Here is a 13469-nt window from a genome sequence, read left to right on the forward strand (position 1 = left end):
CTTTTTGTGTATTAGAAACTGAAAGAAAAAGTCCAACATTTTAATTTGTTGGATAGCTCTTGGAGACCGCTCAAGTTGATTTCTCCAAAAGAGACTCTTGGGGAGAAGAAAGAACAAAGTTTTTATTAGCTCCAATGAACAACTCCAATACGAGTTAATGAACAATTTATTTAGAGGCGACGTTTACCTTCCGATATGGTCAATCACAACTTGAAAAACTAGTTTACTTTACAAACTTTCCTCAACCGGCAGTTCCAAAGTTTGTCGTTCTATTACGTCCGATGTTATGACCCATTTTCAACGGTGACAAAATTAATTCGAGGAACTATTAGTGTTCAGGTTTATTCGTATTGATTGAATACTGATGTCAGAAATATCAGATCATATCTTTTGAAGCCTACATTAATTTATTTGAGCAGTATTTGAATCACAAGGGATAATTCTTACAGAATTTAATGATGGACAATTTGCGCTAGGTTTATGTTAGCATGGTTTCAGGGTTCCAAAAGGGCCACATGAGCCTTGAGAGGGCACAGTAGCCCTCGAGGATCGTGAGGTTAGTCCTATATGACCTATATGTTAATTTCAAAATGTCGTCCTGACCTTATTTTAAGGCGGATTCGTACGATGTTTTATCATTTTACTCGCTAAAGCACTGTGTAGGGGATCCAGTGCATTTCCTTTTCAAAAATCAAAAAACATTGTATATTTAACTCTTTTTATTAACAATTATTTTGATCACTGGATTAACTTTTTACATACATGAGCTTCAAAATACTTTTCGTTTCGTCAATTAATTACCTCGTTTAGGAACGTCAGGAGGAGGTTTTGAAATTTTAATTGATTCTCACTGGTCGGGGCGATGCCTGAGAGCCTAGTTTGAAATTTCTTGAGAAACTCACCAGATTATTTATGGCACTAAAATTCAAATGTCTTAATAATGTCTTTCTAAAGTTCTTTGCGTCAACAGTGTTTATATATGTACACCGGACGGAGGCCAATCCTGCAGAACCCACAGCTACTGTTAAGTGGCAATTCTAACCTCGCCACACCTACTATTATCGTTCTCACGAGGACCCATTGTCAAATACACTTCACTGTCCATCGTATTGCATCAAGAATCCGATTGTGCAACGGCCCATTGATAAACTTCTGTTACCAAAACAATTAAATACCAAGAAGAGAAGTTGAAGCTTGCAGAAAATAGAGGATGGTCACTATGTTATCGAGGAAAAGAACATTTAATGGCCCAAGAAAAATACGTTTAAGGATATAAAAGAGTAATAACACAAATCAATGAAGCTATAAATAAATGTATTACCTCGTCCTCGTTGTCCAGGGTCGACCGGGTTGTAAATTCCTTCTGACAGTTTGGCTTCTTGAGAGGTACAGAAAAACAAAGACACTCCAGCGCACACGCTTCACTTCCAGTAAAAATCACGCACTTTTCACTTATTTGTCACTTTTGGGTTTTTTGTATTTTCTGGATGAAATAGCCTATTCCCAGAGCACTGTATTTGAAAATGTGCTACGAAGTGTTTGAGCTATGTTACTCTGATATCTCAAGAAAAGTATTTCCAAATATTTCTTCCAACACTGATTATTTTGAGAGTACCTAGTATTAATACCTGAAAATTAAAAAAAAAAAAAAAAAAACGGGATCAAATTGGCAGTACTAGCAACGAGTTTAAAAAATTAAAACCTATTTAAACCTACACCAATAAACAGCTCAGTGCTCAGTGGTACCAAAGCCTTGCATATTAACCTACCTCAGGGATAGTAATTTTGTTTTAAGCGTGTAAAATAAAAACTAACGATTATTTTTTTAACTAATTGTAAATTTATGCACTGATTTATGAATTAAGTACAGTGATCTGTGTGTTAGGTGTCCGACGACAAGTCAATTCGTCACGGAAGAAAAGGTATTCACGAGTGAGCAAGAGGTCCAATGATCCTCGACAATAGGTGATCCTGGACCTACTCAGTTGATAGGGGTAAAAAGTCGTCAACAATGGCAGACAGCCACTTCCGTTCTGACTGGACTTCCGCTAGGCCATTCATATGTCAACCCACACCATTCATTGAATTCATAGCGGTGTATGGGGAAATGGCGGTTAAACCCAGTTTTCAAATAATATTGTTGGATAGAAAGTGAATTAACCAAAGTAGTATACCAATCTTAGTTTTTCTGGAGGGAAGTGGACCTTTAATAAATGAATAATTTATAATGAACTTATTTCGAATTAAGATTATTATGCAAAACGATTTATGGTTTTAATATTCTTCAAGTACATTAAACAATCCCAATGGATCAGTTATAAACCACTGCATAAAAAATAAGCCATACCTTCGACTAAAAAGGTGGTTACCATATGAATGGAACTGTTTCGGTACAATGCCACTCCAGAACAAGAGCTGCTTAGGTCTAGACACTCATGTCACTGTCAAAACATAATGACTGTGAAAAACTGATCTTTTTGTGACCAACTGTCAGACCTAACCTGATTAAAGCTGCACGCGACCTAACCTCATTATGCCTCTCGAGATACATGTCTGACAATACAGCTAAAGAAACTTAGGTCAGGTTGTATAAATTATGTTGAGTTGACTTTGAAGGTTCACAACACATTTGTTGGTGATTAAAATATGTTCTGTGACTATTCCGTAAATTGCTCTCTAATGCACTATTGAGATTGTAGAATAGATGGAAGTTAATCTCGTCATAACTGCGCCATTTTACGTATAGGCTAATGTATAAAATAATTGCATATATTTAACCTGTCTGATAAATCGTAAAATATTGTGGTACAATAAAACAAAAGCATATCCGAGTTAGGATTACCGATACGATCCTAAAGTGTAGGCTAAATTAAAAAAGTGTAAATAAAAATATTATGTTAGCATCGTTTATATGCAACCTATAAATTAGATTGGGTAATGATTGTGACAAAAAGTAACTCACTCTGTGTCTAATACTTAACTAATATAAAGTGGTATTATAATGTACTAAAACACTAAACCACAGATGTAGTTGAAGCGTTTTAGACTCCAAATTGAAAAATACTTGTACAGAATATACTTTAAAATCAAGCCCAGGAAGAAATATAACTTGCATATAATGGACCAGCACAACAAACCTTGAACTATATCACACCAGCATCACTAATAAAAGAAAACAACTTAATTAAATCTGGAGGAAACAAGCAACAACAGCGTATCCTGGACGCGATAACAATTCCACAGTGCGATGAAAAACCAAATCGTGAAAAACGCAATCGCGAAAGTGTAATAGGTACCGTAACAACCGGCAACTCACACAAATCGTGCAATGCACCACTGTAAAACACTGTAACCGAGAAGAGCACACGCGAACGCGAAGAGCAACAGGTAGGCAATGCCACGTTCACCGTCGCCACCAGACTAGTCCGCTCAGTGCTCGATCCGATGGTGTCGGCAGGAGAATGGCAACGCCGCCAAGAGAGGGAAATTTCAAAAAGAAACGGTTGGTCCGGCTCTGGCGGTCATCGAGTGTACTACCTGGCCAGAAAACATTTGGTTCACCGCTTCACTGACTCAGCTGATGCCACATTCGACTATCTTATCAGCTGGTAAGAGTAACTGATAGATGAACAGTGCTTTAATTCTCTCCCTCCCCCTCTCTCTCCCTACTTTTTTTCTTTATCAGAAGATCGATTGAGCCCATGAAGCACGCCATATCTATACCAGTTTGCAATCAAATAACAACCTAGTTCTGAAATTGCAACCAGATGACTGATTTGCATTATGCATACTGGAAACGTCGTATTGTGTTCCACTTTAAACTCTTAATTTCAGTGTTTTTATTACATGTCTACACACAATTTAAAAAGTGTATAACAAGTGTTCTGTGTTGTAAAAACTACGGCAAATTCTCGTATAAAATAATAATTTACTTATTGTTGATAAAAAGTTGATTGGAAATACAAAAGGAGGAGATATAGCATAGACCTTTTGTAAAACATGAATTTACTTTTAGTAATGTTCTTTATTTGTAAAATTTATTGATGGGTTTTCTGACGTTTTTGCTGCATTAAATTGTTAGAGTTTTCAAATTAATGTAATGTTTGTAAGATATAATACTAAATTACAATAATATTAGTATTAATTGTATGATACTAACATAAAATCAATGAACTTCATAACAATGTGTTCACAACCATGGTTTAAATGTGAAATACCAAAGGAGGAAACAAGTAACATTTTACATATTGTACTACTTCATTCCGTAACAATATCATTTAAATTGCAAATATATGTATATACGGCGTCCACTTAGGGCTCGATATGTATCAAAGCGTTACCGTAGTTATTCTTTACAGCACATATATTTACTACAACTACTTTTGTGACTCTACTTGAATAGCCCACACCTAGAATTCCGTGTAACTTTTTATGTTCCAAATCAAAATATATTTTACAACGTAAGTGTTGCCTATAATTTGTATGTACATATATTTTATGTGATTTCGGTTATAAAAATTACACTTCATATATGGATTATGTTCGAAGTATCATAATTGTAAATGAATATGTGACTCATTAATGCAGCCTACGTATATTCTTTCCTATGAAAATTTCTAATTACGTATACTGTGAAAGTTACTAATTATGTACATGTGTGAAATGTTTTTGCTTTGTTAAACCTCGTAGGTTACACCGCAGTCTATCCACCTTTGATCACATCATTAACTTCTTGTTTAATAGGTAGTTAGTTTCCTGTTCATCTTCAAGTGTGGAATGTAGTTCAGCGTTCGTCCATCATGATAACATTTTTAAAACTAACAACAACGATGTAAGTATTTTTTTGTTACATTTATTACTTTATTATTTATTTCCTATATCTATTTATTAAGTAATGTATTTTACATTTGTTTTAAAACAACAATTCGATATTAAAATTGTAGGCGTTAACAAGATTTTATTAAAACGAAATTAATAAACTAATGTGTGTTTTTAAATTATCATTTTTATCACTAAAAATATACAGCTAATTTCAATTTAATATTTAAAAAAATGTTAAATTTTGAGTTTTATAACTTGAAAAACGTATTTAATTTATGTTTGTATTTTATTTATTTTGTTTGCTACACAAATATCTTTTTATATAAATTACTTGTTAAATCCTTCATATCTCTAAAGATATTCAGCTATCTATCTCCCAATTTTATATTCGAAATATTTTAAAATTTGTGATTTTTAATTAGAAAGTCGTATTTAATTTATGTTATTTATGTAATTTAAAACATGTCTACACTAAATACACGTTATAGTTTGAAGTGAAAGCCACACTGAGAAATGCTCGGAACAACGCGAGCTATCATATCACGTAATTCGAGTACGTGCTCTCCTGAGCTCCTAATGGTATTAAGTGTGACATTAAGAATTAGAATCCAATTTTCATATACGTTACTTTGAGTAATTAACCTTAACGTCGAACGATTCAGTTGGAATGTACAGCATTATGTATTTCGAACCTCTATAAATTTCTAAATTCTACTTATACACAGTATAGTTTAAATTGTAAACCACGTGGAGTAAGGTTGGGAACAACGCTAGCTATCATATCACGTAATTCGAGTACGTGCTCTCCTGAGCTCCTAATAGTGTTAAGTGTGGCATTAAGAAATAGAATCCACTTTTCATATACGTTATTTTGAATAATTAACCTTAACGTCGAACGATTCAGTTGGAATGTACAGCATTATGTATTTCGAACCTCTATAAATTTCTAAATTCTACTTATACACAGTATAGTTTAAATTGTAAACCACGTGGAGTAAGGTTGGGAACAACGCTAGCTATCATATCACGTAATTCGAGTACGTGCTCTCTTGAGCTCCTAATAGTGTTAAGTGTGGCATTAAGAAATAGAATCCACTTTTCATATACGTTATTTTGAATAATTAACCTTAACGTCGAACGATTCAGTTGGAATGTACAGCATTATGTATTTCGAACCTCTATAATTTCTAAATTCTACTTATACACAGTATAGTTTAAATTGTAAACCACGTGGAGTAAGGTTGGGAACAACGCTAGCTATCATATCACGTAATTCGAGTACGTGCTCTCTTGAGCTCCTAATAGTGTTAAGTGTGGCATTAAGAAATAGAATCCACTTTTCATATACGTTATTTTGAATAATTAACCTTAACGTCGAACGATTCAGTTGGAATGTACAGCATTATGTATTTCGAACCTCTATAATTTCTAAATTCTACTTATACACAGTATAGTTTAAATTGTAAACCACGTGGAGTAAGGTTGGGAACAACGCTAGCTATCATATCACGTAATTCGAGTACGTGCTCTCCTGAGCTCCTAATAGTGTTAAGTGTGGCATTAAGAAATAGAATCCACTTTTCATATACGTTATTTTGAATAATTAACCTTAACGTAGAACGATTCAGTTGAAATGTACAGCATTATGTATTTCGAACCTCTATAATTTCTAAATTCTACTTATACACAGTATAGTTTAAATTGTAAACCACGTGGAGTAAGGTTGGGAACAACGCTAGCTATCATATCACGTAATTCGAGTACGTGCTCTCCTGAGCTCCTAATAGTGTTAAGTGTGGCATTAAGAAATAGAATCCACTTTTCATATACGTTATTTTGAATAATTAACCTTAACGTAGAACGATTCAGTTGCAATGCACGAACCTCTATACATTTTATACATTTCTTAATTCTTCTTATTAGTTTTAACAATATAATAGAAGAATAGAAAAAAATGAAAGGCGAAGAACTTCACAATAGTACCCTAACTAACCTGTAAACCGAGAGTGACCGTTGTGAAAAAACATGGAGACTACTTTGAAATTTAAAACTAATATAAATATAACCTTTTAACACTTTATATAAACTAATAAAGAATTTGAAATTTAGGTTCTTTTCATTAACCCGTTTTAACACCATGAAACCCAAGAATTCTTTAATAAATAACCTGTAGCAATACATACTTCTATAAGTGTACTCTTGTCATTTTATCTCTCTGATAAAAACTAAACCACACTAATATTTTTTGGAGATTTTTTAAGGTTCACTAATGTAAAACTACGTTTTTCTATGTTGTCGTCTAGGCTAGAAAGATCTAGCCTAAGGTTATATTCTAAGAAAACCCGAATTTTAAAATGTTACATGGAGATCCCATTCAGTCATTTTGTTTTTTCTACTTAATAGATTATTTTCATTTCGTTTATTTGCTTATCTTAAATATTTACTCTAGATAATTTAAGGGTTTCTTACTATTTATTACGCTTGTTCAGTAAACTTTGTTAGAAACTACTATACACCTGGTGATGGTACACAAGTTTCTCTTAAGATATTATTTATATCTACTTCTATAAGAAATGTAATATAGCCTATATAAAAGAATTTCACAGACTTTGAGAGATTTATAAAATAGTTCAAGAAATAAACCCTTTATTCTGATTATAAATAATACTTTTGTAAAGCGGTATTTCTTTATAATAATTTCACGTATCGTGTATTTTTAATAGCTATTTCGACACCCATTTCTACAGCTAATACAAAATAATATTTTGGTAGGTCCGACTACCACACAATTTGCTGTGAAATGCAGGAAGGTTTAAAAATCCCTAAAGTACTTCGTTTTATGAAACGATCCTAGTTTTACCGCTAGTTCTGTAGCTCTCTTGCAGTTACGGTACCTTTTCTTCTTTAAAGATAAGGCGACGCTAACTTTCTCAATAGTTTAAACACTATGGTAAAAAGAAAACTATTAGAGCAGCTTGCACCAAAATAGTCCAATAACATTTGGGGCGATGTTGCCATATCGCTGCTGACCACCAGCTGTTTCCGTTATGACGTAGCTATGGTCACTGCCTGTTTCATTTACACGTTGTCTGGAAAAACAGATGAATAACCTCAAACGTACTCGTATATGATAAAATTTAATGGTGTTTGCTTATTGCAACAGTTGTTGAGAAGGATCCGTAATTTTTCATACTCGTAAAATTGGCAACAGTGTTTGGCGCGGGGTGTAGCGAGGGGGGGGTTAAAACTCAACAGTCACCATGGGACTATTTTGGTGCGGGGTGCTCTAGTGCCTAAATATTAACTCTAGTATTTTAATTAGTGCTGTGTTTTATTGTTTATCTCCCTAACTGACGATCAGACTGTGGATAATCTGTAATAGTGAATGACTTTAGCAGCATGTGCACAGTCACCGCAATCTCTGGCACAATCGAACACCAGATTATATGCCATAATCATAAACTTATGACCTATACCCAGCGTGTGTAATTATCACACAGCAAGGTGGCATAGCCATTACAGCCTCGGATTGATATTACATTCCGTAGTTTGACATTAACCAAACTGTAGACAATTACTGTGAATGTCAGTATTGTGAATGGCAGTATGACTGACTATCAGTATCAGTATACATAATACGATAATTGGTTAGTACATTCTCTAGCGATATAGTAACTGAGGTGAGTTTTTCATTCATTAATGTATAAATTATACATTTCTATTTCGGGTTTAGATGTGTGCTGTGCAATCAAGCAAGTGAAATACTGTAATAGACTTTGAAATGGACCCTAGATGATTTACACGCTGCACTACTTTGAAAATACTGATCAACTAATGCCGTGTAAACCAAGATTAGTTTACTTCAGTCTTTCGTGTTTTTCAGTCCAGCGTACATCAATCACCGTTAAAAAAGTTAAAATAGGAACACATCAGTGGTGTTTTAACAAATCAAAATACTAGTGGACCAATATAATCTTTTTAGACTAGTTTTCGTAGTTTTATGACTATTAACCGTTTTGACTTAATCAAAATCTACCTTCTTTATTTACCTATTATCATTGACGGTGGAATAACATGATTTTAATAATCAACATTCTACCTCTGTCACATTATCAATATTCTAATTTTGTTTATTTCTCTTAATTTATGTTTATTGATCTCTTTCCTCTATAAACACGTTCGCTAATGCTCAGGCAAATCCCATGGTGTGACATACACCATCATCGAACTCGATGTTACCCTTATGTGAATGAAGCGTCTTGCAACATCTCAAGCCCATAGGCCATTTTTTTCTCGTGATATCGTAAAGACAGATACACCTAAATAATAACTTTCCAGCCTCAAGAGCGATAGGCTTCCCTAACGCTTATCCAATTACATTTTCAATTTTGTTGTCTATTCAAAGAAATAGAAAAAAGGGTTAGACTCCGGTATATGCCCGCAATGCTTAAACTTTTTTCAATGAACTTAGAACGTTATAAAACGATGTAGTTGAGTAACAGAACTAACATTCCATCAATCAACAAGCATTTCCAGGTATTGCGATCGGTATTGTTGTCGCTGTTATCTTATCTTTCTCGAGAATCCCGATTACGGCAGGTCGCGCGGCATCACATGATTATTTAAGTTTTTTGCACGGTACATAATTGCCTTTCCATTACAATTCAATTTATATTTCTGATCAGCCCCTCTAAAATTTTATATTTCACTGATAGGTACTATCTCGAGGGATGTTTTTCTTTCGTTGACATCAGCGCGGGGCAAGGTGTTGCCAAAGTCCGCACTGATGGCCGGAGGCACTCGCATTTTGGGTGGCGGAGTGTGATCAAGAATAAAAACAAGTTTTGTGTGTTTTTTTCAATAAAGAGTTTAGTTTTTGTTTGGTAATGTGTGTTTTTGTTGAAATTTTGTGTTTGGGGAAATGTAGGGGTCTGGTCGATATAATACGTAAGTACCCTTTTTCTTATCTAGTAACCAATTGTAACTCATTATAATCATCCGTAAATGAAAAATTAGCGTTGGTGGCATAATGTTAGTTCTGTTACTCAACTACACCGTTTTATAACGTTCTAAGTTCATTGAAAAAAGTTCAAGCGTTGGGGGCATATAACGGAATCTAACCCTCTATAAATATTTTTAATCACCACGTACAAAAATCTAAATCTCTCTGTCTCTCGCAGGCGCGGTTCTCAGAAACTGACGAACGCTGCACCGAACCGACTGGGCAGCTCAACACTGTTGGCAGTAATTGGACACAAAACTAATTAGAGATCTACACAAACACCGCATTGTGTGGGGCTCGGCTTCGCCGTATCAGTAATTGCTTTGATGGCCTTTAATCACATTGTAATCGGTTTAATACAATTATTACTACGTGTATTAAAGTCGTTCTACCGATAATTCAGACCATTCAAGAGATATTATGAGTTAATAATTATCGACATATATTAATTAACTGTGTTTAAAAGCATTGTAAAGTACAAAATTGGGGTTTTTACTAATTATTTATGTACTAATTATTTATGTAACAAAGTTTTAAAAGCACAATATTTAGTCTCTTGATACATGATTTGAGTGAATACATGATATGGTTTGTAACATTACTCTCGTGTTTAATGATCAGTTAACCGATCAAATTAGTAAAACTGAATATTCGCTATTTTGCCTTATTTACATAATCTTTTATAACGTAAGGTAATATTAAAATATCAAATAGTAAACAATATTAACAAAATCCTACAGTAACTGAGCGATGCCTTAAAAACTATTATTATAATATTCTACGATTGAATATTATTCCGTCCTTCAATATATATGTATACTATCGTCTGATTTTGTATCACGATTTTATTCAGCTAACAAAATTCTAAATTTTCCAAAATTTGAGAAAAAAAAATAGGGAAGTGGTTTTTTTTAGACGTATTTGCGAAATTAACCTATTTACATATAAATAAAAATGAAGTAACTTCCAAACAATTTGAGTAGAAACATTTACCAATAGTGTATTCTACTAAAATCCCAGTACAACGTGAAAAGGCACCACATTACAAAATCATACCAAAAAGCGGTCCAAAACATTATATGTAAATATTGATTGTATTTTTACAGTTATAAAAAGAGTCACATTTGTTCCTTAACAAGGAAGACGCAAATGCCTTGTTTTAATTGATCTTGGCTATTGCCAATATTATTATATTTACGTATACTCTGTACCGGTAAACCGCTATCTAAGCAATATTATTTTAAGGTGACAAAAATCTTGAACACCTAAGCGTTACACTTTTCACGAAGTAACGAACAATAATAATGTTCAGTTGTCGAGTTACGAGTGCAATACTACTGATTACTCATTTCTTTGCCGTAAAAAAAGTTTTGCACACTATGCCGGAACACGAGGAGACCAATTGTATCAGATTGATATGACCGCACACAACCATTGTAGGATGACGGCTAGGAGTAGAGATGAGATGAAGGCCGTGATATTCGCACCGTATCTCGTAGGTGAGGCGGGCCAGCGCAAGCGGGACGCGCGGGCCGAACAGTGCAGGAATGCCATTGAGTGAGTGGAGCGGCGGGCTTAGCCAGAGTCGGTCTGACCTCCTACAAGACGACTTGGCAACACCGCGTGCACGGGGCCTGGCCACACACCGCACACAACCATTGTAGAAATGAAGGCTAGGAGAAGAGATGAGATGAAGGCCGTGATATTCGCACCGTATCTCGTAGGTGAGGCGGGCCAGCGCAAGCGGGCGCGCGGGCCGAACAGTGCAGGAATGCCATTGAGTGAGTGGAGCGGCGGGCTTAGCCAGAGTCGGTCTGACCTCCTACAAGACGACTTGGCAACACCGCGTACACGGGGCCTGGCCACACACCGCACACAACCATTGTAGGATGAAGGAGGCTAGGAGAAGAGATGAGATGAAGGCCGTGATATTCGCACCGTATCTCGTAGGTGAGGCGGGCCAGCGCAAGCGGGCGCGCGGGCCGAACAGTGCAGGAATGCCATTGAGTGAGTGGAGCGGCGGGCTTAGCCAGAGTCGGTCTGACCTCCTACAAGACGACTTGGCAACACCGCGTACACGGGGCCTGGCCACACACCGCACACAACCATTGTAGAAAGAAGGAGGCTAAGAGAAGAGATGAGAAGAAGGCCGTGATATTCGCACCGTATCTCGTAGGTGAGGCGGGCCAGCGCAAGCGGGCGCGCGGGCCGAACAGTGCAGGAATGCCATTGAGTGAGTGGAGCGGCGGGCTTAGCCAGAGTCGGTCTGACCTCCTACAAGACGACTTGGCAACACCGCGTACACGGGGCCTGGCCACACACCGCACACAACCATTGCACGCCAAATCCTAACCTCTTCACCTATATCTTTCAATGATATGCGCAAATTGCCAAAGTCCTTAACTAACGTAGTGAACGAATATCTTTTATCAAAGCCAGTTAAGTTTCTAATTTAAATTTTTATATGCTTTGTCGTTTGCAGAATTTAATGCTCAGAACTTTATTTTAACCGTGTAGTTGCAAGTTACACATTATTAAACATACGTATATTTTGTAACCTCACACCAGAAGTAAAACAAATACATACATCTCAGCGAGCAAAAAGAGTCTATTTGTAATGTTACTATATTTATAATATGTTTAACTTTGTAAACTTAACATGATTAACAATTTTATAAACTAGGCATAGCTCTGCCATAGAGTAACAAATATGTTACGGAGTAAGTAACATAAAGATGTTTCTGCCCAGCGATCCTAGTCAAGTTTGTGGACCGAACCATTGATTTCACTTCCTAGTACTCTCATTGTTAAACAATGCTTAGGCCTAAATAGCTAACACTCAAAAAGACAACCACAAAATGTGTAGGTGTAACACTTAAAATGGTATATTTTTGTATTGGAACTATTTATAGTACTAAAATATTAATTTATCTACAAATTAGTTTTGTTAATTACATTATTGGCTGTAATACTACTCGTATAGCAGTGTTTTATTAATCGCAGTATTTTGATTTACTATTTATTTTCCATTACCAAATTAGTTTTCTATGTGGAATATATTTTCAATGAAAGTATAAACATTCAGTACAGGACATAATTTGAAGCTCGTTTCCGGGATTTTAACTGACAATTTCGTTTGAAAGTAATTTTTATTTTCTTGTTTGCCTCTAAAAATATATACTTTTATAGCTCTGGTTACATATTATATTGTTATTTTCTAATAGGGTATTCTTTTCAAAAAATTAAACACTTAGGTATAAAGAAATTGTCATTATAATTTTGTTACTTGTGCGTTTTTTTTTACAAAACATATTGAAGTTATTACTGTTTTTATTTCTACAGATAAATAAAGAAATTGTTTTCCGCATAATAGTCAACAATTTTTTTACTCACATTTCTTACGACAATTTTGTTACTCTAAAAAGTTGTCAAAGTAAAAATCTGGTAACGAAAAGTTTCCCTGTTCTCATTCTTCTTATGACAACATACAGTAAAATATATCATTTATACATTATAATCACTGTTTCTAAAACTACATTTCTTGAGAAAAAACATTGTCCTACAATGTGTATATTACAACATGCACAAAACCGGACATCATCTAAAAGATTTAGCATGGCTACAGAGCTAGGGTCAAAGAATTTAC

General features: G+C 35.0%; 1 protein-coding gene across 4 annotated transcripts in view; it reads right to left on the reverse strand.

The window, feature by feature from the left end:
- Positions 1-13469, reverse strand: part of LOC124356737 (apoptosis-stimulating of p53 protein 1) — an 879319-nt gene that overhangs the window by 477230 nt on the left and 388620 nt on the right. Inside the window, exons 1-2 of one of the 4 annotated variants that reach the window (XM_046807922.1) lie at positions 3138-3560; positions 1322-1628 (exon numbers count right to left, since the gene is read on the reverse strand). The exons of the other annotated variants lie outside the window; for them this stretch is intronic. The gene's annotated coding sequence lies outside the window, so the exon portion shown is untranslated. Of the gene's footprint in view, positions 1-1321; positions 1629-3137; positions 3561-13469 lie in introns of those variants that run through there. 4 annotated transcript variants of the gene reach the window in all.

Source organism: Homalodisca vitripennis, chromosome 3 (genome assembly GCF_021130785.1).
Source record: "Homalodisca vitripennis isolate AUS2020 chromosome 3, UT_GWSS_2.1, whole genome shotgun sequence".
Lineage (NCBI taxonomy): Eukaryota > Metazoa > Arthropoda > Insecta > Hemiptera > Cicadellidae > Homalodisca > Homalodisca vitripennis.